Genomic DNA, 26,129 nt, shown 5'->3' with positions numbered 1-26,129 from the left:
TCGGCCTCCCCCACCTCTTGTTCTCGTCGGTCCGGATCGAAGAAGTCAGTTGGCAAGTTCTCGAACCTCGGATGGGAGAGGAGCGGTTCTCACGCTCGCTAGAAGCTTAAGGAAAAAGCACGTTAGGGGTGGGATAGCCGTGGAACGTGGACACCCACGAAGACGTGCCCCTTTCGCGATGCCCTATCGTCACCCCGAGCTTATTCCGCCCCTTAAGTTCTGGCCACACCCGCAATCATGCGCAGTTTCCACCCATCGGCCAATGAAAGCTCGAGAGCTTGCAAGCACTGCTGAGCGGCTTTCGAGCCGAGCCACTCCGACAAACACCACGTGCCACGCGGCCGAGTTGCACGTGCGTCCGCGGAGCTGTCGAGCTTTTGCGCGTTCGAGCCACGAGTCGAGCTTCCAACCGGCTTACCAACGAAACACGAGCATCGCGTCGACTCGTTCCCTCGATTTTTCTTCTTCCACTTATTCCCACTACCCACCCTTTCGTCCCTCCGCACCATCGCGTCGCGTCGCATCGGATCGCCTCGTTCCCTCCCTGGCATCGACCGTACTTGAAATTATTTCGTTGTTCGTTGCATCCTGAACCTCCTAAGGAGAATTCTTTATTCCGGAGAAAGAGAGGAAGGCAGGCGTGGTTGGTGTGCGTTCGTGTGAACATCGGTACATCGGACCAGAATCGTATTCGGGACAAAGCAGTTTCGAAAAGCACGAAGAACGTAAGTAATAGTTTCGTTATTTTTAACGACGCGAGATACGTGGGTTGATTTTTTCGAAATTCGCCGACGGAGGCGTGGGAGTCCGAGTCAAACATTTCGATCGTCACGAAACGATGATCGAGTACAATCGATGACATTTTGGTACGATCGTAACATCAAGCTTGGCCGATATTCAACAGTTGGTCCTTCTTTTATCTTCGAAACACGACCCTCCGTGCTATACCCTAACTTCGAACCCTTGACAGCTCCGCGCTTACGCTACCCACGATTTTCATATTCGAGACTCGAAGACCTTTTACGTAAGGGATAGTAAACAGTTGTCGGATCCGTATCCGTGCAAGCGCAACCTTAAAAAGTACGTTTTTCTACCTAGGTATAATTATCTGATTTGGTAATTCTACTTTAAATAAAATGCTAAATTTCCAAAGAAACGTACTCGATCGGTGGGGGGAAAAAAATAAAACTGCTACTTTATACGATAGAAGAAGAAGAGGAACGAACGGACGAACGAAACGGGAGAAAGAAAGAAAGATATCCGGTGGACTAGAACGAAACATTTATCCGCTTATCCGCGTAATTCTTTTCGCGGAGCGGCAACACACCTGCGGAGGAATTCGCAAGCAGTGAGCAATAGGTGTGGCCATAGGTGTAACATATTTATGTTGTGAACCAGCCGAGTGTGGGCAATAAATAGCGAGCGAGAGAGCAGACTCGGGGGGTGGAAGGGTAGGGGTGGTTGGTTGAGGCGCGGGGCTAGAACGATTACGCTTTCGAAATCCCTCGCCGTTCGACCGAGTCACTGGCACCACCATCGGCATCACCACCGTATCTCTACCCCTTTCACCCTCTCCCTCGACAGAATTCTACCCCGCCTCACCGCCGTACACCCCTATCTCCATCTATCTTTCTCTCCTTCTTTCTCCCGGTCCCGTATCCCGTTTCGTCCCGCACTGTCCCCGTACCCATGCTCTGGCCCACCTACGCCCCCTTCTCGAATACCCCAACCCCTCGTTCTCGCCATCCCCTTTCCCTGCACTGTCCCGTCCCAGTGGACTCTCATGGTGCCCGAACAACCCTATTCGTTTGTTTCCAGCCCGTATGCACGCATATATACGGAGGTATGCAATTTCGGTGTTAGGAATGCGCGAACGGACAAACGGCCGCACCGCGCGGGCCGCTTCTATCGTTTCTATCGCTTGTACGGTCGCGCGGGGATACTTTTTACTCCTTCGGAGAATATACATATTCGAGAAAGGTATGGGGCTAGCCGGGCACCTTGGATCGTCTTTGCCAGCCTATTTAATTCGTCGAGACTTTTCTCGATCTCGGTCCGGTATTATCGCATGGTTTCGATGCGTATAGGTAAACGTGCGCGCAAGTTATGCAGAGGCAGCGTGGAACAACGAGGTATTCGGATCATCTTAAACCCAAGCACCCCGCAGCATTCCAGCGATCTGTACGTATCGAGAATCGAAGGATGCAGGAACGCCGCGCCGAGTGGCCGCGTGTGTCGGCTGTCCGGCAATCCTAATGATGCATATCTCGACTCGGTCCGTTATGTCTTGAATGTCTCAACGATGCGATATCTGGCGGACGGGTATCGGTTACAGTGGCAGATCTAGCAAAGCGGGAGGCGGGTGAACGACGGGAGAAGCACGAAAGCTACCCGGAATAGGGGGAGGGATGGTGGTGGCGGTGGTGGTGGTGCATGGTCGCAATGAGGTTGAGAGCTTGCGGCCGAATGCCAGTCTAACCATGTCTAGCGTACGTTTACTTGCAAGCTTGCCAGACAGTCGCGCGCGTCCCGGACGTATCGCCAGCATTCGAGCAATGCGACTCAAGAGTTTGCGTCGGCGCTCAGGATCTTCCCCTGATTGCACCCGGCTACTCCGCGAGGATTGGCTCCTTCGGCGTTCCCCTGGCTTTCGCCAGAACTTTTCCCGAGGACGCGATCGCACCTCTTGCCCCGAACAGATCGAACGAGCTGTCCGGATACTCGAACGAAACGACCGATCGACCAAACCGACCGAGTAAACGGACTCGTAACACGTATTTCCGTTGCACGATGATTTCACAAAAATTGCTTTCCATCTTTCTTCCGTCAAGTTGGCGGTTTTGTTGGTACGCGGTCTCGGATATTTCAAGTAGAAAGGAAAATGCACTGCGCCGGGATTTACCGTGCATACGCGTCGGCGGGTTCGCTAATGAATTTTTTAAGTGTCCTTTTCGCGAGAGCACGCAGGCATTTCGACGCTTGTCCGCGATTCCCGGGCGAGATCCGAGGACGCGCGATGGGCAATAGGCGGTCAGCCAACGAAATTCCCTCAGTGTGCGTACACCTCGCGCATTCCGCACCGAGATTGCGCAAAAATCGGGCAAAACAAACGCAACTAATTTAACTGCTTTCGAACAATTAATCCGAAGCATTTAATTTAATTGCGCCGCAGCCCGTCGAGACCCCGGCTAGCGTCAGTTGAAACAACAGCCGATGCGAGACCCGGTTGGAATTTTCGGCCCAATGCGCTCGACTCGAATTGTTTCGTATGCAAATGAAAAAAAAGAGAAGGAAAAATACTGACGCGTCCGATGGACATTCAAAGTCGAAAACGATCGGACAACAACGACGAAGAAACGCACGCTCGACGAACAATAAAATTATAGTGCTTGCAAACAGATTAAACTAACGTTGGTAAAAGAATTAGTGACGCTTGCCGGGATCGGGGCTATTCGTCTCGATGCGAATTAATTATCGTTTTCTTTTTTTCTTCTCGTCTTTCCTCTTTCCGATATATTTTCAATCATTAAGAAAGTTCGGTTCGCGTATAGGCAGCCAAAGGTGTGCCGGATACTGGGAAGCGAACCCAGCAGGTGGATGTAATTAATAGCAAACTCGTATAAATCAGAGACAGGTTGGATGCGCGTTGGTATGCGTCGTTACCGATGCAGGATTATGCCCAGAGGGACGGTTACCCCACGACCCGCTAATTTTTCAAACGGCCGCCATAATGGTCCCGGCTAATTACTGATTTTTATCTTCGTGAGTCGGAACTGTGAAAAAGTTGCCGGTTGAACGGAGAGAGAGAGAGCGAGGCGAGTGGGGGGGGGACAGAAACAGAGAGACGAAAAGAGAGAACACGGAAGAGGAATAGGATTCGGGCCAGCGGTCGTTTTGTATTGCAATTTTACGAGACTGAGAAATTTTCCGCGATAAACCGCGGCCTATTATGACGGCCGTATCGTATTCGAACGAATCGAAGCGTAATTCTGTCCGTTGTCGTATTATTCCGAATAATAGAAACAATTTCCATCGTACGAAACAAACGTAGTTTCGTGTTCTTGGCGTCGATGGTTCCGATTGTTGTTGCGGGGCGAACGCCGCGCAGAAACTTGTCGAATCCACGGGAGAATCGTTGCTCGGGGTACAGGGTGTTTCAAGTTGTGCCCAGCGCGCGTATTTTGTGCGGATGGATACATTTAACTACCCCCAAACGCCTATGTACTTAACGTAACCCATGTAAGCTCACGCTAGAACAAATTTACCCCCAGCCCCCGACGGCCGCACTTCTCCCAACCATCCACTTCGAGTCCCTTCTCACCCCCTAATTCTCCCACGGAACACCGATGTTATGAAGTTGTGTTGAACTTTTCGCGAGCATAGTTTGCAGAACACCCTCGGGTGACTGCGAGGCTTACCTTGGCTCGTGACATATATCTACGCGGGCTCTAACAAACCGTCGAGGAAAGGAAGACGAGACGCGAAACCGAGGGTGGGTCGCGCGAAATTTGTGGAAGAACGCGTCATTCCGCCTCTTCCAATTTCGGCCACGTCCTCCGAAAGACTCGGTAAATTGCTATCAGCTACCTGTTGCCCAACGTCGCTAGGCATCAATCGACAACAAGTCCTGCGATAATTCTTTTCTCGAAATGTCTGGTAAATGTCTGATCTTGGAAAATAATTCTCGTCGTAAGGACAAGAGCACTCTTGCTGTTTCCTCGAGGTTTATCTGGTAGATTTGTCTGGATAACGTCCGAAGCGTCTTTCTCGCAAAGAAAGTCTTCCGTTTCTGCCGGAAGTATGCGTATGCGCCGCGTATACAGCTAAAACAGCACACGAGTTAGGAATTCTCGGCACGGCAGTCGGAGCCAACAGGCCCAGGCTGAAACTTACGGGCCAACTTTGAGGGGGGGTAACAGCATTACAACGTTATTAGATTTACCGCAAGCACCTACCCCCCAGGCACTCCTGTGCGTTCCACACACACACACACAGCCCTTCTCAAAGTATAAGTAACCCTAAACGCCCAGGCTAGAGCCTAGCTCGTGCCTCCAGTGTCTTGTATATTAAATTATGCGCGTGGGCCTCGCAGGTACGAATGAGAAATATTCCTTGGTACTTTGCTCGGCGTGCGAGACGAATTTTCCTGGACATACTTGAAACTTTGGAAAAAATTCAATCGATCGCTCGATGTGTACGGTGTTAGGGGATAAAACGCGGAAGGAAAACGTGTTTAGGACGAGAAAATAGAAGCGAGAAAGGGGGCAGTGGAAGGGGAAAGAGAGAGCAGGAGAATTTTCGGTGCGACTAGCTATTGAGTAGCTATCCTTAAGATAAGGGTGGTGTTTCACCCCGTCCCTCATACGTTTCCGCTATCTGACGCTAAACGGCACCGCTGCTCGTGGCCTTCCACGCAAAAGGGATGGTCCTGGCAGGATGGTTCTACATAATACGCTGGCACATTACTGTCGAAACCCCATTAGATAAGCAGAATTTAGAACGGCGAGACAGGATTTTTGTACGGGCGACGTTCGCTGAAAAATCACCGACCACACCGACTTCGTCACCGAAACCTTTTCCCTCGTTTCGGGCAATGATTCGGGTATTTTTTTCAACGCGAATAAAGCTGCGCGCATTGAACATTTCCGTTAAAAACATTCGTGGAAGGAATGTCTGGTTTCGTCGGGACTGTGTATATTCGATCTCGTATCGCACGAGACTGACATAAGCGAAACTGATTTCAAAAGCGAGAAGATGGGCCCGCGCAACAAAAGCCTTTACGCGTCCTCGCCCCCTCCCACAGCTCATTTAAGGCTAACTGTCCACAACGGGGGTGCAAACTACCCTTATCTGCGGACGTTTATGCCCACGCCTTATCTAGCAACCCCGGACTGCTTCGTGCTTGCTAACAACTAGGTATTCTCTCTTCCAAGCCAATCTCCTTCCGCGAACAAAACGACCTTAAGCATTGCCCTCTCTCTCTCTCTCTCTCTCTCGCACCAGCTACCACTGCTTTCTCGTTTGTTTCTCGCTTCCCTGTTCCACATTCCCCACTGGGTTTATTTCAATTTCCTCCCGAGCGTGCTTTTTCAAATGTCAAATTAACCGAATCTCTTTGAATAAAAGCGAGAAAGAAAGGAGGAAAAAGGCGAGGAGACGAAAAATCGAAAAGCTCGCGATATTTCTTATCTCGCAAGTTCCCTTAGTTTGGCCGCTGTCGGTGAAACGGTTGCCGAACGACCCAGGGTCGCTGGTCGAAGGATGTTGCGGTGAAAACAAAGACGTTACTCGCCCCTATCTGAGGTTGTAAAATAAACGTCGAACGAGAGCAAAACAGGAGGGTGGGCCAATAAATGAGATAAGCTTTAGAATAAATTCCTGCGGGAACAAACGGCATTATCGATGAGTCTCGCCATCAAAACGAATGTCTTGCTCTCGGTTTCGATCGAGCCACTCGTTTCTACGATGCATTACCGTCGCATCGCAATGCGTCAAAAATCTATTTCGAAAAGAGTATTTTACCGTGCACGAGTACTTTTAGTTTTCTCGTTCCATTGCACGGCAAAGATAAATACACAAAAAATATTGAAAAATATGGTACGGGCACGATTCATGGAATATAAAAACTGCGTTGTCCTCCACGTCCGGGGAATATTACAAACAACTGGCAGATTTTTCACTGATCTTTCTGAATGAAACGTACCGGAGCCGCGTATTGGTACATCGAACTAATTGGAAGTCTTAATAGCACTCGACGTAATAACGCTGTCGGTATCCGGGTGTGTGCGTATCGTATCGATTGGAATCTACAACGGACCCCTCTTGTTTCCAATCGACTGTTCCGTGCACTCGATCCACCTCCGGCGACCGGTAGCGAATCAACAAACGGGACTGATTTCATTTCGTTTGGTTCGATTCCTCTTAAGTTTGAACGCGTTCGTCGCGGCGAATCCGCGCTGCAATGTCAACGGTCGATCCTAGGATCGACTCCACAGACCGATAACCTATTTCGAGCTCGAACGAAAGATTCGAATACCGATTTAGCCCAATTAATGCTTCTGTATTCGTGGAATAACCTATCCGAACTTGGCAAATATATTTCCGTCAGGAAACGTCTGACATTTAGGTAGGATTTATCCAATGACGTTACCGTTTTTAGTCGAACGGAAAGATGTTGGATCGTATCGAAATAGGGTCTATTCGACGTCCGTGTTTCCAAACTTAAACACTGTTTCCGTTGCGCGCGGTAAATAATTACTTTGTAACGCGGCTAAAAGTACGTACACGCGAACGATCCGTTTAATAGAATTTTCCTTTCGACTCGGCGAATCGAAAGGAAACGCGATCCCATGCCTGGAAGCGAGACTGAGGAGGAGCGTACGAGGCAACGGAAGAGGAAAGGCATGGCATCTCTATTGACATCCCGTAACCGTACCGTGATTTAATATAAACTGCACAAAGCTCCACCTTTGATAGTCAGATATGAAATACTCCGGTCCGAGGAGTGCCCCTTCGGAGACGGCCGCCAACCCCGCGCTGGAGGGTGCGCTTCAGCGTCTCGACGAGCTGCATCAAGCGGCGATTCTTTCTCCCCCAGTCTATCTCGAGGTCGACGTCGAATATTCCGAACCGAAGGGGCTAACAGTCTCGAGCTTTGAGAGTTTCGAATGTCGGTGGAATGTTTCGACCTTCTTCGTGGACAAATGCCGCGTGTACGAATTCCTTCCGAGGGACCGGAAGGCAGGCTCTTATAAAGCAGACGCCGACGATTCCAGTGAATGAAGTCGGAGACGGTGCGCGTACACGGAGAATAAATGTTCGATCGAACGTCCGCGACGCGATTGGTAAGTCGTTGGCGCGGCTGGGCACAGTAGAGGAAAGAGAGAACGGAACGTCTGCGGCGAGGAAGTGGTTTTTTCGATATAGCGCCCGACGCGACGCCCGTAATATTCGTTTCAACGACGGACTTTGATCCTTTACTACACTTTTACAAGCGATTACATTGGCCAGCCGCTGGCGATCCTTCGGGGCGACCTTATTTTCTTCTTCTCACGACTATCCTTTTGCGATCGTTCGGCGTAGCCTGATCCCTCCACACCCCCTCCACACCCCCCTCCGCGCTTCCAAAGACTCCGTAACGAAGTTGCTCGACCGACGAAGAAAGATATTGTTCTTGTTTGTAGCAAAGTTAACTCGAGTTCCGTCTCGGTCGTGGTTCACTCGCCCCTAATTAGGTTTAAGGGATTATAGAATTGCCTGGCAAAGTCGATTACAAGATTGGGACGGTCGGCCGAAGGGAGAACGAGGAGGTTCGCGACGACGAGGTAGCCCCGAGTTTTCAAGATGCCGAGCTCTCTCCGGTCTCTCGAATTTATCGGATTTCACGAAACGCGGCAAACCTTTGCGATATCGCGTTAAATCTGATCAAAGGATACAGCAACTTTAATCGAAGAGCGGTAAACGACCAAGAAACTGTTCGATATTCGTTCTCTTATCGAACCTGTCCTCCCGATTCCTTTACAAGTTAACAATCGGACGTTGAGGAACACGAGGTTGAGGAAAGTTGAAAAACGATCGGAACCTTTCGAGCCGGGACCGTCGTCCGTGTCCCGTCGACCAAAATCCATCGGAGACCCCTAGTCTCTATTTAGAGCGACGATCGACCCTCTCTTTCGTCGAAAATCAGAAACGTCGAGGCGAGCGTATTTAAGGGTACGTGATCGGGAAACTACCCGCGTGATCTCTAATTGATACCCGTCCGAGTAGTTAACGGAAAATGATAGGTTTCGAAGAGAGGCGACGCGTCACAAGCACGGTACGGCAGGGGCTGGGAGGGATGGGGAGGGATGGGGAGGGATGGGGAGGGATGGGGAGGGCAGGCCACGGCACAGAAGGTCGCGGAAGGCGCCGTTGGCAGATCGGCCGCTGCTCCGCCGTTGGAACTAAAGGGTAGGGGACAGGGAAAAAAGGGCAAAGAGCAAGGGGTGGGGTTAGCAATTTTAAACAGTCTCCGGCGACTCGATCCTCCGGCATAGCGGAGTCCGGCTAGTGAGGCTGAGCGTGCAATGATTGATGCTGGGGCCGCCGACGGTATGGAGGGGTGAAAGTGAGGAGGGCTGGAGGATCGGCCCTACGGCCTGGGGAAATTTAATTAACGTAAATGCCGCCGCCACGGCCGGCGTTACACGCCGTGTGTGGCAATCGCTCATATGCAACTGCTCCCTACCCCCGCGACGCCTCCCTCCAGCATCAAACTCATCCCGCGACGCCTCCTTCCCTCGCTTATCGGCGTCCTACACTTTGCCCCTCGCGACTCTCTTTCTCTCTCCCGCGCACCTCTGACCGCTGAAACCTTTCCCCGAGCATATCCACGCTACACCAGCTACCCACGTGCGTCGACCTGATCGGCCAGATGGGGGCTTATTAAACGCTCGGAACAGAGGTAAGGGGTTTCGATTGCGGACCGATTGATGGATCTCGAACCCCGTGTTGCTTCGATCGTTCATATCCGAGATCCCGTTCGCGAAAAACGAATCGGTCGCGTCGAACTTGGCTCAATTTACCAGCGTCCCGTCCGTCTTTCTTTAGTTTACCTTTCGACGCAACCAAAAATTCCTACCATGGAATAGGATTCTTCTATTGCCACGAGTAGCGGACGATAGTGGTTCGGTTACCCAGAAGTTGCCGGTAGTCGTAAAGTAAAGAAGAGCCTGGACTATATTTCTATAAAAAGTTTTGAAAGATCCAAAGGTTGGTTTTCCACGATAATCGTGAAAGAACCTTTTTGCGAGGGTCTGTACACATAAGTACCGAGAGGTAACGGCTGCTGCGGTGCCAGTACGTGTGGCATGGGCGCAGGATGAAGAAGGGTGGATTCGCTGGAGGCCGAGATGGGCAGAGGCAATGCGGGGCAGCGGGAGTCGTCGGGGAGCGGGGAAACATAATGGCCGCGGCACGTGGTGCGTGGCCCCATTAAACCGATCGCACCCCGGATTGATTTTCAGCCTTTCGGCATTTGATGCGAACAAACTTCGTTGTCGGTGTAATTGAATCGCCGCGAATGTCCGGCTGACTTGGACGCAAATTAACCGAAACGCAATGCTCGTTGCGGCATCGCTAGCTCGCGACGATGCAAAGGGAACAAGGGCGAAGGTCAGAGGGAGGGGAGCGATGCGCGTAGATTTGCTCGTGTTCGATACGAACGTTAACACGATAATCCGATTGTTCTCGCGCCGCTGTGGATCGACGCGACGTTGGACGACGATTTTTTCGCGATCGCGAACCGAAATTCGATCGTCTGGTACGCGGTACCGCGGTAACCTCGTTACGGTGCGACTTGCGTTCGTCTCCGACGTCTCTCTTAAATCTCGACAGTTTTTTAAATCGTTGGTACCGCGGGATCGCGCGATCGTTCCCTGTATGGCCGTAAAGGCGATATCCGACGATTCGTTTTCGTTATCGGCGAATTCGATAGACTCGACCAGTTCCAGGCTGGGCGAACGAGTTCGAGACGAAAGTGCAACGTGGCAATGCGCGAGCAAGCAGCAGAATGCATTCGTGCGGTCTGCGGGCCGTAACTGCTAATTAGCGCATACAAGTCTGTATGGCAGGCTCGAGGGTTGGACGGCCGGCGGTGCAGGCTGCGCAATGCGCCCCTTTATTAAATACCATCGAAATTAAAATTATAATTGCATTCGCTATCCCCCCTCTGGCTCGACAGCGACCGTGCGCGCGCGATACCTACTTCTCTGGGTGGTTGCGCCCTCGCGGTACGGGGCCCCCTTATCGCCAAGGATTAAAAATAGGGAAATCGTTCGGACGGAGTAAGGGTAACCATCGATTCGAACGAAATTCCTCGCGTTGTAAACTTTCGTTTTCGTCGAAAAGTTTAACGAGCGTGCCCCGCGCTCTTTCGATAACAATTTCATTCGTCGAATGGAAACGTAGAAAACGGGTGGTCGCGATCGACCGGCTAGCAGCCGCATTCCTAGAGGTGGCAAAGCGCGTTGGAAATGTCGATGGCAACGACTACTAATGGCACGATCGACCGTTAGATATTCTAATTAGGGGTAACACGAGCCGGTACTTCGCCAGCTGAGTAAGGCATACGGCGGTGAGATTGTTGGTGGAAACGATGCTGAGGCCAGAACCGGTGGAGGTAGAGGCAGTAGGTTGTATAGCCCCTGTCAGCCACTGTGCCACTGACGGCTCGCTAATTGCTCGACCAACCTCCAATCCTCCAACTCTAGCCCCCCTCCCTCTCTCTCTCTCTCTCTCTCTCTCTCTCTCTCTCTCTCCCTCTACCTACCACCCCCCGGCCCCCTCCCTTGCCCTCGTGCGCACCTACACCCACACACACACACCCCCTTATTCCCTTCCCCACCCGCGCGCTCCGCCACCCTTCAAATCCAAATCCATCCCTTCGTAAAGGCCGATGCGCTCGTCCTTTCAGAATTGCGAGCATTCATCGAGTATCGTATGATGACGAAATTTCTCGGCGAACGACCGAAACAACTATACACGGCCGCGATCGAGATTTCTCATCGATCGAACGGCTCCGGCTCCGGCTCCGGTTCCGGCTCCGGCTCCGGCTCCGACTCCGGCCCCGGCCCGGACCGGCCCGACCCAGCCGCGGCGAACGGATGCCCCCCTCCCTCTCCGTAACCTCGGTGTGCGCTTCTCATTTTAGTAGGGGTCCGCTAGAATTCGGAATTGCCTCGTCTATCGGTGCACCCGATAGCTGCATCGATGCGATGCCGATAAAGGAGAGAAGATTCCATCTAGAATCGTTCGAATTGTTTTGCCGGCGTATCAGTTTTGCGTTGCACCAATTTACCTCTGCACTATTATGAAACTGGTTCTGTACCGTCTCTTTCAGTCACGCGGCGTCGCGCTGGCTCGCATTCCACCAAAGATAAATTACAGAGAGACTGTCGATCGACTGTCACGCGATCATCGGCGGTTTACTTATCGTACAGCCGCGAGAGCGAAAAATACAGGGTGTTCGACCAGCTCTGGGAACAATTTTAATGGCAGATTCTAAGCATCTTTGGTGAATAAACATACCCTCGAAATCCTACGCACTTTCGAGAGAAAAATTCAGTACGGACGAAACTTTTATTTCGGCTTCTAGAATCTCCGATTAAAATTGTTCCCAGGGGTGGACGAACACCCTGTATATTCGTGAATAAAGAGTCACCCAAGTCGAAAGCGAAACGAAGGAATTGGAAAAGCAACGCTGGGTCAAGAAACGGTGGCTGGATTATTTTAAGTTGTGCGTTGTCGCGGCCGCGAAATGAAAAATTTTCAAGATGCGTGAATGGTACACGCATTCCTATATGAAATCGATCGCGCTTCTCGTACACCCGCACGAACGAATGAGCGAGTAAGCGAACGAGCGTATCAAGGGTCGGTACGGTCGCGAATTAATCGAGCATATAATCGATGTGTGCCTGTCGATATATATGTATGTATATGGAAACCATCCGCCTGGTCACCCTCGTGAACTCGGACCCCTCCATCGTTAGTCAACAGCGCACGCGGTAACGCTAATTTCTGTAGCGGACGTGTCGCGCTACCCTGTCAAAAAACGTTCAATCTTTTCGCCGAGTCTTATTTAAACACCTGATATTTATTCAAATTTCACTGCTACGAAAACGATCATTTTTAAAGGCTTTTTATAGGCGTTCGGCCTGAAAAATATTTAAACGCTCTTCTCATTTCCGTTCTATGGATGTATTGTTCTTGTTCAACATTTTCGACTCGATAATGCGCGAAAGATACAGCCTTGACGCGATAGCTACCATCAGGTATGTCCTAATTAGGGCACGTGTTTAGGATAGTGCATACCTAGAATACCTCGTTGTTGGTACGCTTTCAAGGATAATTGAATTTAGTGCTACGAGGACTTTCTTTCCATAAACATTTTTCCAGTATTATCGTTATCAAAATATCGTGTCGACGATACGCAAAGTTAAAAATGCGATACGTTCGAGGACCGTTGTTGGTCGAGTTTTGCGTTCCTTTGAATTTACCTGCACGGATTGGAACGTAACGATATCTTGATGCCGATTCGAAACTAGATCCAAGAGAATCCGGAGGCTGTCGGGTCCGATAACGGGTAAAAATCGCGCGCAATAGAAATCGATCGGTAAAAACGATGGCGAACCGAACGAAGCGAACGCGGTCACGATGAAATTAAGAGCATCGAATGACATCGTCGCAATATCTGTCGCATCTCCGCGTCCGCGAACGAGCATGCACAGCTGGACGGGTCGCGATAGCGCGATCGTAGTCGCAAATTTATATCTGATTTTCCGACAGGACGGAAATCAGGGAGCAGAGCAAAATTGATCTGCCTTCTGATTTATTACCGCGAACTAATAAAGCAGGTATCGAACGTGGCCCGCGGCATTCTACGGGGAACAACCGATAGGTAGCCGTATCGCGTGCGGCGTACATTCTGTACGACTGGTTCAAATCCATACTTTACAAACGCCGCTGTGATTTCGACATTGCATTAACGTGCCTCTGGTGTTGCGAGCCAGCTGCGACGCTTCGATTATTGACTGATAAATGCGTCAAACGGCGGGTTTGCGGGCCGCGAATGAAAGATTTTCGACAACGAGAATCGGCCTGAACTCTGCTTCGTCCACGCTAGGCGCGGATGTCACCGCGCCCTGCCAGTACAAACTTTTAGTTTTCCAATATTTTATTGCGATTTTCCATCCGTAGGATCGAGTAACAATAACTTTTCGGTCGGTTTGGCTTGAAACGCGTTTCGATTCTGTTCAAGCGGCGCTACAGCGTAATTTAATTTCGCCGGTGAAAATATTCCGTGTCTTCGTTGGCCGGGCGAAAATTTATATTTTTCATGTACGCGAACTCGTAACGAGAAGCGGTCGAACGACCGTGTCGAATAATGTCTGCCGTGCTGACAAACGAAAATCAAATGACGTTGAATTGTTCCACTCCATTCGTGCGCTAATAAAAAATAGCCATTCTGTTAATTCTCGATTATGAGATTTGGATGGCGCACGCTCGATGATCGAACGCGTCGATGGATTACCGCGCGGATCTCGAAAGCATGTTATTTTGTAGAAATACGAACGAGCGATTGGAACATCGAGAAGCAATTACGTTTCCCGAACGCATTCGTGTTTTTCTATGCGAAGGGTTCTCAATCGGTAGATATTCTACTTTTTCGTTAAACGTTCTCTACATACAGCCACGTTGCGTTGCGAACGATTTAAATCATTCCCGACGGACAATATGATCACGGTAGCTAAAAACTAACGTGCACGGTCCACGTAGACCTCGAATGGGTGACTGGAATCAAAAATACAATCGGTATCGAGCTCGTACGCGTCTACTCTGGGTAAACGAAGATAAAAGGAAATTAGTAGCCGACACGAGCGTGATTTGTGGAAACGAATACGAACCTTTAGCGCGTCCTTTGAATTCCCAGAACGAATGGACCGATCGTCGCGATGAAATGTCCACGTAACGTGCAATGAACAATTTTTCCACAATCTTGGAACAGTTTAACAACACGTATTAAAAATACTTAAACTTTACACACGTGCAGTTCCGAAGCTACTAGTGGTATCACCATAATTACAAGACTGTTAGAAGCGGCAAACTTTCCTCTTTAAAATGGTTCATCGTTTTTGTCGATCCGACTTTCCGTTCTCGAGATATCGTAATTTATGCGAAGGCGTAATTTTTAAATTCCACTATCCACGCTCCCGCCGCCTTAGAAACGTGTGTGTTAACGCGTATTAAAAATACTAAAACTTTGGACGCGTGCGGTTCCGAAACTACTAGTGTTTTTGTCATAATTGAGGCATTGTTAGCGGCGGCAAACCTTCCTCTTTAAAATGGCTTTTGGTTTTTGACGATCGGACTTTCCGTTTTCGAGATATCGTAATTTATGTAAAGGGGTATTTTTCTTAATTTGACTATCTCTGTCTCCGTCTGAAGCGTAGCGCCGGACCTCCTTGTCGCACGTGAGTCGTGACTGTCGTGACCTACTTCCGCGTAGTATTTCCAAGAATTTACTACGCACTGTTTACTATCTACGCGCGCGCGAGACGAATGAACTCGCGCCGATGTCAACAAACGTTCGAACCCTTTATCTCCGAAACTAGCCACCGCATCGACTTGAAATTAAAATCGCTACATCTCCGGAACTAATAAAGCTATCGACTGGTACAAACGCTCATTTTAAAGGGCATTTCATCCTCTGTCCTATGACTGTAACAACTATTTTTAATTATGCTGTCTTCTTGGTTTATTTTCACATTTACTTTGACACTATGGATCAAACGAAGTTTTGGCTATTCTTATTGATTATACGACTGTATAAATTGTTTATTTACCGGTTTTGGTAGGAATAGGTATACACGAAGTGTCGGTAGGTTTAGCGTTAACGCTCCAAGGATTTTCAAACGTTATTTACATCGTCGTGTTGGATCGCGTATTATATGTACATATTTCACCGATTTATTTGCACGAGACGTAAAATTAATTAAACAGCTGATACGTACGGTACGCCAACGGCAGAGAACCATCTCGTGCACGCTGCCTAGGGGTAACAGACATATCCCCTCTTGAAAATCGGACCGGTCGAGCCATGAGATTTTCAATTCACATCTCCCTTAGGAAAAATATAAAACTTTATTCTCCGCTCTCTCGAATAGAATTCGTCGAATTAGACGGTCCAAGTTTTCGCAGAAAAAAAGTCACGCTTCGGCCGTACACGATTAAAACTTTTGCAATCGTTGGTATTGCTCTCGTTATAGAGAACGATAGTTGCAAGTAAATTTGCCGCTGTGAACGCCAAGGGCGGAAACGTTGCTTCTAATAACGCGTGTTTTACGTACGCACCAAATTCGCAATTGCATTTGCATGTATCCGTGCTTCCCCGAGACAGTTTGAGCTCATAAACATAATTAATGGCGGAGCATTAATTCAGGGATTTTTCACCGGTTGCAAACACATGTTACCGTGTGCCGCCAACTGTCTCGCAATTTAGCTAAATAATTACCAAACTTGCTCCCGCGGACGACGACGCATTGCCAGCCACCGGCGAAACTTAATTGGTAACGGAGGCGTGCCAGTGTCGCTCTGTTTAAACCTCTTTAGCTAGAACTCTTGTCGCGCGTATATCAGCAGAACGGTGCAATTCAATCGTTTGACGGCTTAATAACGCTAATGATACCGAGTTTGAGAAAATACGTAACGTAGAGGGAGCGATAAATAGAGTATTTAAAATACTATATCCGTGTAGATACGCGATGATTTACGAGTGCAATCGGTATTTAAACGGGGAAAAAAGCTGAGCGAAGATCGCGGTAGTTTTGCCATGTTCCTTGGCAAGTTGCGCTTCGGCGTTAGAGCCGATGGCTCAACAGATTCGGTAGCGTGTGCAGGTTCGCGTGTAGTTCAAGTCGAGTACGTAGGTATATATGCATGGTCCGTTGTCCCGGGGCAGGGCTGCCATCCTAAGCCGGCTTGACTAATTGGTAGCGTTATAATCATGGGTACACGGTTAGGTTGGTATTACCGCAAGTTATAGCCCCGTCTCCACATCGGCAACCGCCACGCACATTCGCGCGTAAGAGGGGTGCTTAATGACCCCGCCGTTTACGCAAATTTTCCCATTACGCGACGCGGTTTCGGCCCGCCAAACGGGACGATCCTGGCGACCGTCGGAACGAGCGTCATTTTCTCTGGCTACGAGGGAGCTTAAAGCTTTCCGAAACCGCGTACACCGGTGTTCACGTTCCCGTTATTCCTCGAAAAGGAACGGTTTCATTGAAAAATCGTAAAGCCTAAACCGTTCTTTAATCGATCGCGTTGTTGTATTTCCATGATTCTGCGAAAATAATCCCGGGCGCGGAGAGTGACCGTGTGCGTCCACCGGTAATCGAAACGATCCGATTTCGGTACACGTATCGCCGCGCTTGGTTCGCGCGAGATACTGATAATAAAAAATCGCGGGATATAAAATAATTCAAACAAATGCGCTCGCACGAAGAGACGGTCCTGCGACGATATATTTCAGCGGGCTTATCCGCGCCCGGTCATTCATATACGTGGGAAAAATGTGCCGCTCTAACGGCTGGCTATCTGTAACGTTTAGGAAGCGGACGAGATTTGTTGTTGTCGTCACCGCCGAAAGAAGGGACGCGAAATCTTCTCTGGACCGTCTAACGATCGATCTTTCATTTTTATGAAATCCGTTCGTTTCGAATAGAACGTTTTAATTGACCGATCGCGAATTGAAATTGTTGTACGAGCGAAACGAACGCGTTCGTTACCGTGGCGCAAAAAGCTTCGGAGAAGTTTCATATCGGCCGACTGCGCATCCCGCATCGGTTTGAATCCCGCGGGTGTGATCGCTGGTAACTAAACTTGTAAATCTCTCTGGTCGAGCAACCGGGACTCGAGCTGTCCCCACTGACCAGAACGCATTTGTCTACCTTACGACCGTAGTAAACGACACAGCTGGATGGATAATCAGTCCTGCTCGAACCATCGTCGAACAATCTTTCTCGTTGGTACTATCAGCGAGGCGGCGGACTAGACGCGTGTTTCCAAATATCAAAAAATTAATCCTCCGATCGTTTATTCGTTATCTGTAAGAGCTCCGTGTGCTGTATGGATGAAATCGAGGGTACGCGCGAGTCTGGAGAACGTTTGGTTGCTCTCCGAGAAAGACGTAGGAATTCACGTCGAAACATAAAGGCAGTTTCTGGGGAGATTGGTGCGACGGTAAGGCATTAGAAACAAAAGCTTGGCAAACGAGGAGTTACGAGGGCCCTTTATGCCTCTGCCTTCGCATCCGGTTGTCTCGCGTATTATGACTGATGCCTTAGTTAACCGTTCCGACTAGGCGCTCGAGCCGCCCGAGGCTTTAATGTTTCGAAAAAAAAAAAGGAAGCTCGCGAGATACAACCACTTGTGTCAGCCGCGACGCTCCGCCTTCGCCCCGAAATTGTGAGGGATGGTTATGGTGCAACGTGCACGCGCGATACGATCCCGCGACCGGTCACAAATCAAACCAGCCGGCCGCATTTGCGTCACCTTCTTCTTTTTACGCTCGAACGGAGGAAAATTGCAAAAAGTTTTGATGCTCTGTCTTTGATTACCACCCTCGTCCCTCGTCCCTCGTCCCTCGTCCCTCGTCCATCGTCCATCGTTCTTCGCGGAACGCGCGAAACAATATCTTGGTTGAAATAACAATTTACGAAGCACGAGGAGAACTCGAAGCAAGATATACGTGTATAAATAATAGAACATTAACGCGACGCGAGCTGCTGCTGCTGCTGCTGGTATTATTAACGAGGATTTGATATTTTCTCAGCAGCTACGGATATTTTGCATCGCGTAGCTTGGACCCCTTTTTCCCGCGGTTTTTCATTTGCGGCGTGAGCTCTAATCGCTGCTGCTTCCCGCGGTAATATTTAATTTTTAATCCGAGCGTATTCAAATACGGCAGCGGGCTCGCTCTTCACGGTGCTCCTAATGGGAATACGATTTATTCCCTGGCCAGGGCTTATTTTACATTTTATGCTAAACGAGTGCCGGCTACGCGCTATACTTACTTTTGCCAACAATTAATACCACCGGAGAGTACTCGTTTTCCAAAGAATTAATAAACAAGCCAACGTACCCGTGTCGCAAACAGGTTTAAATCAGTCAAAATAAAAGAACGAATTTCTGATCGTGCCGCCGATAGAAACGCTATAGAAACGTGTTAATACGAGCAGAAACGGCACACTCGACTGCCATCCGAAGTACATTATCTTCCCAGGAACCCTTACTCGAAAGTTCTAGGGTTATATCCGACCCTCGTAATTATCTACAGGAGAAATTTGGTCAACGTGGCCCGAGGGTCGGCGCGAAACTCAGTTACAGCTTGGTCAGCCACACTTGAAAATTCCCAAGGGCACCTTTAATCCGTGATTTTTAATCCGGGGATCGATTAAGCTCTAATAGGCAATTCTAGAGGAAAATTACGTGCGACCCGTGTGGCCGAATCGTGGGTCCAGGCTCTTGCAACGTTTTCGCTTTCCGTCTGGCTTTTCTTACACTTTGGTTACACGCGTCAACGCGTCCAAGATCGAATAAAGCGAGAGAATGTTCAAACGCGTTCGTTCGTTCGTTCGTTTGCTCGTTACGCAAATAAGAAACAGTATCGTTTACCGGTGGTCGCGGCTCGTGGCTCGGTCGAACAAAGGCTACATCAAAGCCAAATAGGGTTGTTAAACGAGCCATCGTTGGCTGGTGCTGCTAATCGACGAGTTTTCAGCAGACCCGTGAGCATTGACTCGCGCGTAAGTGTTGAATTCCGACGGACGTCGCGAGGGGAACCAACCCAGCGAGTCGTTTACAGCCACGAGGGCAAATGCACGCGATGCCTCTCGGAAAATCGCGACAAGTCTTACGATTCAATTAAACGAGCATCCGAGAAACGTCTGCCGGCGGACGTCCGCTTTGAATCAGTGATGAGTGGTTGTTGCTTGTCTCCGTTCTCATTTCCGACAGGATGGACAGGAAAGTAGAAAGAAAGGGACTCTCCCTTCCGGCTCTATCCAACGCTCATTTTTCGGCTGCTTCTTCATGCATTATTTAAGACTCGGACCTTGGCAACGAGCGTTGAAATCTCTACGGAGGATTCCACGCCGCTGCCGTTGACGGATGGATCTCTTTAAGTCGAGCACTTTCGGGCCACGTTCGCCGCTAAATAATATACCTTCACACGGTTATTCCATCTACACACGACAGACGTTGAAAAAGTTGATAGAAACGTTTTTTACGAATTAAGTAGAACCGTGCTAGGTGTCTACTGCCTGCATACGTATCTGTATTTTACGGTTACGGAACAGTGTTACACTGGTGGTGGATTCGTGGAAACGGAAACACTGAAACTTTTACAAACGTTCCTTCCTTCGCGCCGTACGCGATCGAGTCTCTCGCGAAATTTCTTTCTGAACGTTTCACGACAGACCGCTCGACGCGCGTTGCATTTTGAAACAGAATTCACCGACTAGCAAAACCGTTCGCAATTGTGTACGTATTCGTTGCAAAATTCAAAGCAACGCGGAGCAAGTGTGGATTTCCTCCACAGGAAACTCCGGACATAGCCTAGATCTCGATTTAGACCGACCTAACGAGCAGACGACTTGAATAATTGAAGCGAATCATAAACCTCGTGTCCGGCTATTATCAACGTTGAATATTAAAGCAATCGCCTCTGTGCCGTAGCCGCGTAATCGTAGCGATTATGGCCACCGAGTACGAAGGATTTTTCAACGATCGGCAATAAACCTCGAATTATGGTTATCCGTGAGTTTAACAATCTACTCGTCGTATGGTATATTTCAAGCAGTACCTTTTACTTACCGATACCTGCGATTCAAAGGATAGTAACACCGGAGGAATAAAAGGGGAAACGCTGCCATCTCTCTTTTTCTCGATCGTGCGTTTAAAGGAATTTTTCATTCGGTACAAAGCGATAAAGACGAGAATTAGATAGGAATCGTCTGGAAAACGCGTTGCAAGGGGACGGAGGCTGGTGGTCTCGCAGAATGTAGCCTCCATTCTTCTTAGTAGCGCGCACTCCTCGGGGTTGGATTCTTAAGTACGATTTGTACGAGTGCCATAATTCTTCGGTAAGAGCGCCGTTTGGTGGTAATAGTTGCAGTATTATTTACCGTTAACGGCCCACTTTGCCGCGCAACGCCGGGGAATTAACTTACTGCGCGCGCCTTAACGTTCATACTTTTGGATACTTTACAACCGAGCGGCCATCGAGCCTTTGATTTGTTTACTTCCGGAGTGGCACGTACCTACCGGCCGCTAACCGAACCAACAACCGAATTTCTCCTCAGGATGCTTTCGAGATTCCACGATCCATAGAATTTCAGCGCGATAAGCAACGAGAGTCTAATCTTTCTCCTTCGAGGAAACGAGGTACTTTAATCACGAAATTAACGTTTTCCTTAAAGATATATAGGTTTGAAAGCGTTAATCGTCCATGGGAAACTGCAACTCGGAGGGGCCAGGCTGGGCCGGGCCAGACTTTTATGGCACTTTTAGCTAATTGAATCGATAACTATCCAAGGCTGTTACCGAATTATCCCGCCATTACCTGGGGAGACGATTACGCGACGGTTCGGTAAACTGTGCGTCGCTTCGATGGAAACGCATATTTCCTCGGCAATTCTTTTCGATCGCTTAAAAAGAATTGGACGTTTCGAATACATGGTTCGGGGAGTCGTTGAGCCGGTACATCGGGAGACCGACACCGAAGTCGATCCCACCGATAACTATCGCTCGAACGCAGATACCATAACGACGCGTGCACGTCGAAGCCAACACCTAACATAGAAATATATATATTATACGGATTATTAAGTGTTCGCGCATTCACTTAATCCCGTAGTGAATATCCCGTGGTATATCTCCAAGCCGATCAATCACAGAAGGGAGCCGTATAACCCCTACCCAGAGGCAAGCACCGACTGGTGGAGAGGAGAGGGACAGCAAGGGCAGGGCAAGCCCGTCGGTTTCGGTTCTCCTCTGTTATTCGCACCGAGTCATATATCATTTCGTTATCATCGACTCTTTATATGCGGTTGCGCTCCATTTTCTGTCTGTTTGCTCCGTTAAACGCCGACTCTGGTTTGATTCAGTGAAACCATTAGCCGGATTTCGGTCGCCGGCCGCATTTTCCGTTCTCGCGTATCGGCCCGGCTATCTCTCCGCATCATACGCGACTGACTACCGCCATTATCGGCACGAACCGGCGCGAACGATAATACCCGGAGGGTCATGGAAAAATATTCCCGGGGTCGCGAGCCGATTTACTCTAAACAAGATCATCGAACGTTGAACGCCCGCCACGCGAGTACCGGCCACGCTCGCGTTACCGATCTCTAATTACTTTGCCGCGACGCAACGGCCTGCCGTTAATTCGACGATTTAAACTCTAATCTCGCAGTTCCTTTTAATAGCGCGTATCGCGCGCGTTAACGAGCCGAGCACCAGCCGGACCAGACGCTTAAATTTAAATAACCGCGTTCGGATATTTCTTGCAACCGGATGACCACGTTTCCTCCGCGCCTCGCCTTCTGTCAAAAACCAGCTGCGCGTCGAGCAACGGACGCCATCTTGCCGAACCCGAGCGTCCCAAAGTGCTTGGTGAGCCGGAAACAACTGATAGCGATGTCACCGATCGCCGTCCGCGGTCGTTCGAGGATGGTTAACGCCGACCGATATTATCCATTGTCCTGCGAGTACGAACGGATAAGCGGGACCGATAATAGATTTTACGAAACGGATTCATGCTCCGTTTCCTTCGGCAATGGCGGATCGTCGTGCCATCCCGCTGCGGGACCAATAAAACCCCTCGAAAGCGGTTTATCGCTTTTGCCTTTACTCTTTCGACTTTTGTCCGTTCCAGGTTCCGGGTTCCTTTATCGGTGGTTCGCACGAGCCGCGTACAATACGGCGGACGATGGGTTTCGAATGAACGCGGCTTCCGAAAATCTTGCCGACCTATTCGAGGTCGACAGGAAATATTGTGAGAGCCGCGGATGGGGATGAATAAGATTCACCCTGGCGCACTTTCGGAACGCAGTTCCGCGACGCCAGAGATTGCGACTGGGGGTTGCAAATGGGGGTGTCAACGGCATCAGGCCTGTATTGTGGAACGTCAATGCCACGGAAACTAACACCGTTCCCTTCTCTTCGACCCTTCTCCCCTTTGCCAAGCCAGCGAACAAACCCTGGAACAAGATCTGTATTCTGTAGGTGTTTGGTCCGATGGCATCTTACACGCCTGTTCCCGTTCGATCAACCACCAGCCAACGTGTCGTTCGCGCATAGATCGATTTTTTCCATCCGCCCGACTTTTATCCAATCCTCGATAGAGAAAATAGTTTCGTGTCTACGTTAACGAGAGTGATCGAACAACGCGTGCGGTCGGTTTGGAAACGAGTCTGCCCGTTTTGCCGCGGACGTCGGAAAGAGGCTTCCGTGTCGCTGCGTGCGGAGGCAGAAAGCCGTCGTTCTTAATTAATAACGAATATTCGCAGGGTGATTCGGAACGTTGCGTCGAGATCCGCTGCTTTTCCCAAGTATGTATCGTGAAACTTGCCGAAAACGAACAAAGGATAAAACGATTAAACGAGAACTCTCTGTTACTTTGCGCAGTGGAACGAAGTAAAGATCGCTGCCTGGAACCGCGTGTGATTCTCGGGGGCGTAGATCGTGGAGGCCTCGGCGAAGGGTTAAGGCTACCGTTTCCTACAACGATTTCCACTTTGGCTCCAGTCCTTATTAATAAAGTCGGATTAGCATAACGGCTCGGATCCGTCGACCGAACTCCGCATAATTAAGCTACGCCGATTGCTATCTTCACTGGCAGAGTTTCTAACCGTGAGATAAGCCGATAGGTCTGAAGGAGATCTTCGAGTACGAAGCGTGGCGAGGCGAGGCGAGGCGAGGCCGAGTAAAAGCTGCTCGACGATAAAAACGTACCTACGTTCGAGTCGTTTGATCGCGAATCCACGAGGACAAACAAAACGACCGATAAAATGTTCAATTATTTCGCTGCCACGCTTTACCTGGTCCGTGGTGTAATCGGGGTTGCGATAATAGCAGCGATGCTATCGCGTAGAAATATTTCAAGAGACGAGAGAGGCAGGGAGGGAGGTTTTCGTACGCGTAACTTGAACCCCGAACGCAAAAGTAGACGCGAGTACCGATAACGAGTGCTGTCAGTAACTGGTACCGCTGTCACGAGGATCGTCAACGAGGAAAGGGTGCATGTTTGCGTTCTGCGAGGCAAAAACTAAAGGCTGCGTCACGGCGGTATAACGGCTTATCGGTCGGTGCGGTACATTAAGCAGGACCGTTTACTGGCGCTGCCGCAAAACGGGGATGCTGTCGGTCATGGTGGCAGAAGGGGGAGGCCGAGGACGAAGAAGGGTGTCGAGAGATTATCTTGTCGTATTCAATATTCCTATGGAACGTTCGGGATGATAAATCGTCCTTCTCGATAGGAAAGATGCGTCGGAACCACGTTCCAGTCGATTCGCGCCTCGGCCCCGTTGCTCGCCTCGGCTCGACCATACTTCTTCCTTCGTATTCGAACGTTGAATGCCTCCTGAGACCGTCCTCTGCGTATTATCTTGTTCCTTTCGTTAAAGACTGGACGATTCGGGTAACGGCACGCACGATAGAACGAGATTTCTTTTATTCCGAAAGCTTTATCCCTCTTCTCTTCGCGGAAATTTCAGGGTTCTGAGAAGGATGAATCGTGGAAAGCACGGAATCGACGAGGACGCGGGTGCAAATGCGTCCACCAAGAAATCCCGCGAGTATCGGTATAATAAAACCATTAGAATGATCCTCGTACGTGCATTCAAACCGTATAAATATCCGGCAGAATCCCTCGCGCCGTTTCCAACTTCTGTGTAATGTTAAACTTGCGATAAATTCCAAGTACCAGCCGAGAGTGAATCTCTTGTCCGCGATAGGATAGGGGAACCGTGTCATCTTCTCTGTTGACCGTGGACAATAAATTCCCCGCAGGGCATACGCGAAGCGCGTGGAACCCCTATGGCGCTGTCGCTCGTATTACGTGCGATATATTTTTTTCTCTCCCAGACCGGTGTACTTTCGAGGTTTCATTATTTTATGTGCATTCATCGCGAAAACAATAACTCGGTTGACCTTTCTTTTTCCCATTTGAATCGGAATCGGCCCGCGTTTCAGCCCCTCTTTCTCCTATCCGCCGTCCCTCCACCTCGTCGATAAGTTTTTAGCAAAACATCGAATATAAAAGGTACCGATCCCTTCGGATACGTCAACTATTTCAATTCGCTACCTTTCAACATTTTTGTTTACATAATCGCGTTATCTGATTCGACGCTCGACGATCCCTGGTCATTAAAGTCCTAAGTAAAGGCTGACATAGCACTTGTGCCTTCCTTGTGTAGACGCGTATATAATTATCGGAGCGTATACCGAGACGATGTCGATGTCAGCAATGGTCATTCGCCGCTATCGGTTGGTTCACAGGCTATCCTAACTGCTCCGTCCCGTCCGATTATATGTATATTCTCCGTATCCATTCTACTCCATGAAGCCTGTTGGAGAGCACCGGACCGGCGCGGCAAATTAGCCATTTCAGAATTAATCGACCCAAAGATACGTTCAATGTACCGTTTTAAAAAGAACAGGCATCAGGATCGGTTTATGTTTCATTTTATTTAGTCTTGTTATATGTATAAATCCGCTTTTCACCGTATCTCCATTAAGTTGGAAAGGTAAAAGAATAGGCCTGTCGTAGCCATGGTACGGCGAAAGGGATGATAGTCCCAGCAACTTTACAGATGGATCGTTTCGTAGAAGAATCAACAAGTACCGGTTACAAGCCCACGAATTTCTTGGCGATCGAGTCGCTAACACCCTGAACGTGTTTCGCCGTTTCGAGCGGCGGCGCGGCGGTGCCATGCCCCGTCACGGACACCTCTCGCGAATATCGATGTATCACCAAGTGCGGTAGCACCCTGACGTTTCCTGTCATCGGTTTAACGGAGCACCCACTTGGATTAAGTGTTCCCGTCCGTGAACGAGTTGTACTCTTCGGCCGGTCAATAACGAAACTACTCCAGAACGAGAACCGTAAGGGTCGGTTGTCGAGACCTCTTGGACGTCCCCTCGCCTTCGACGAGCGCTTTGTCTTTGACGTCGTTCTTTCAAATCCATCGAAACGTCAAAACTCGGTTCCCCTACCGTGATCGAAGATTACCGTCAAGAGTTTAACACTTTTATTTAGGGATGAAACGCGATAGACGTCCCCTTATTCGCCGCGAACAGGGTTATTTAACAAACGGGTCCGAATATTTAGGCGAACGCGACCGACCTGACCGAAAACCGATCGAAAGTTGGACAAAGGTCCACGGAAGAGCGTATCTATTCACGTAGAAGGGTAGATGGGTAGGGTGTCTAGGTTATTTACCGACTAACTGCTAACGGCTAACCGTTCCTGGAGCAGTCCTAACTCACGCGCAACGACCGAGAATATGTCCCGAGTGTCCGGACCTTCG

At 49.5% G+C, this 26,129-nt stretch overlaps 1 protein-coding gene across 1 annotated transcript in view; it reads left to right on the top strand.

Moving 5' to 3' along the window:
* Positions 1-629: 629 nt before the first annotated feature.
* Positions 630-26,129, top strand: part of LOC122397733 (LIM domain only protein 3-like) — a 58,363-nt gene continuing 32,863 nt past the window's right edge. Inside the window, exon 1 of the mRNA XM_043397092.1 lies at positions 630-725. The gene's annotated coding sequence lies outside the window, so the exon portion shown is untranslated. The remainder of the gene's footprint in view (positions 726-26,129) is intronic.

The sequence above is a fragment of the Colletes gigas genome, unplaced genomic scaffold (genome assembly GCF_013123115.1).
Source record: "Colletes gigas isolate AHSC1104 unplaced genomic scaffold, ASM1312311v1 Colletes_gigas_Sc00010, whole genome shotgun sequence".
NCBI lineage: Eukaryota > Metazoa > Arthropoda > Insecta > Hymenoptera > Colletidae > Colletes > Colletes gigas.
The sequence above is the reverse complement of the archived record's forward strand: the minus strand, read 5'-3'. Positions and strand labels throughout refer to the sequence as shown.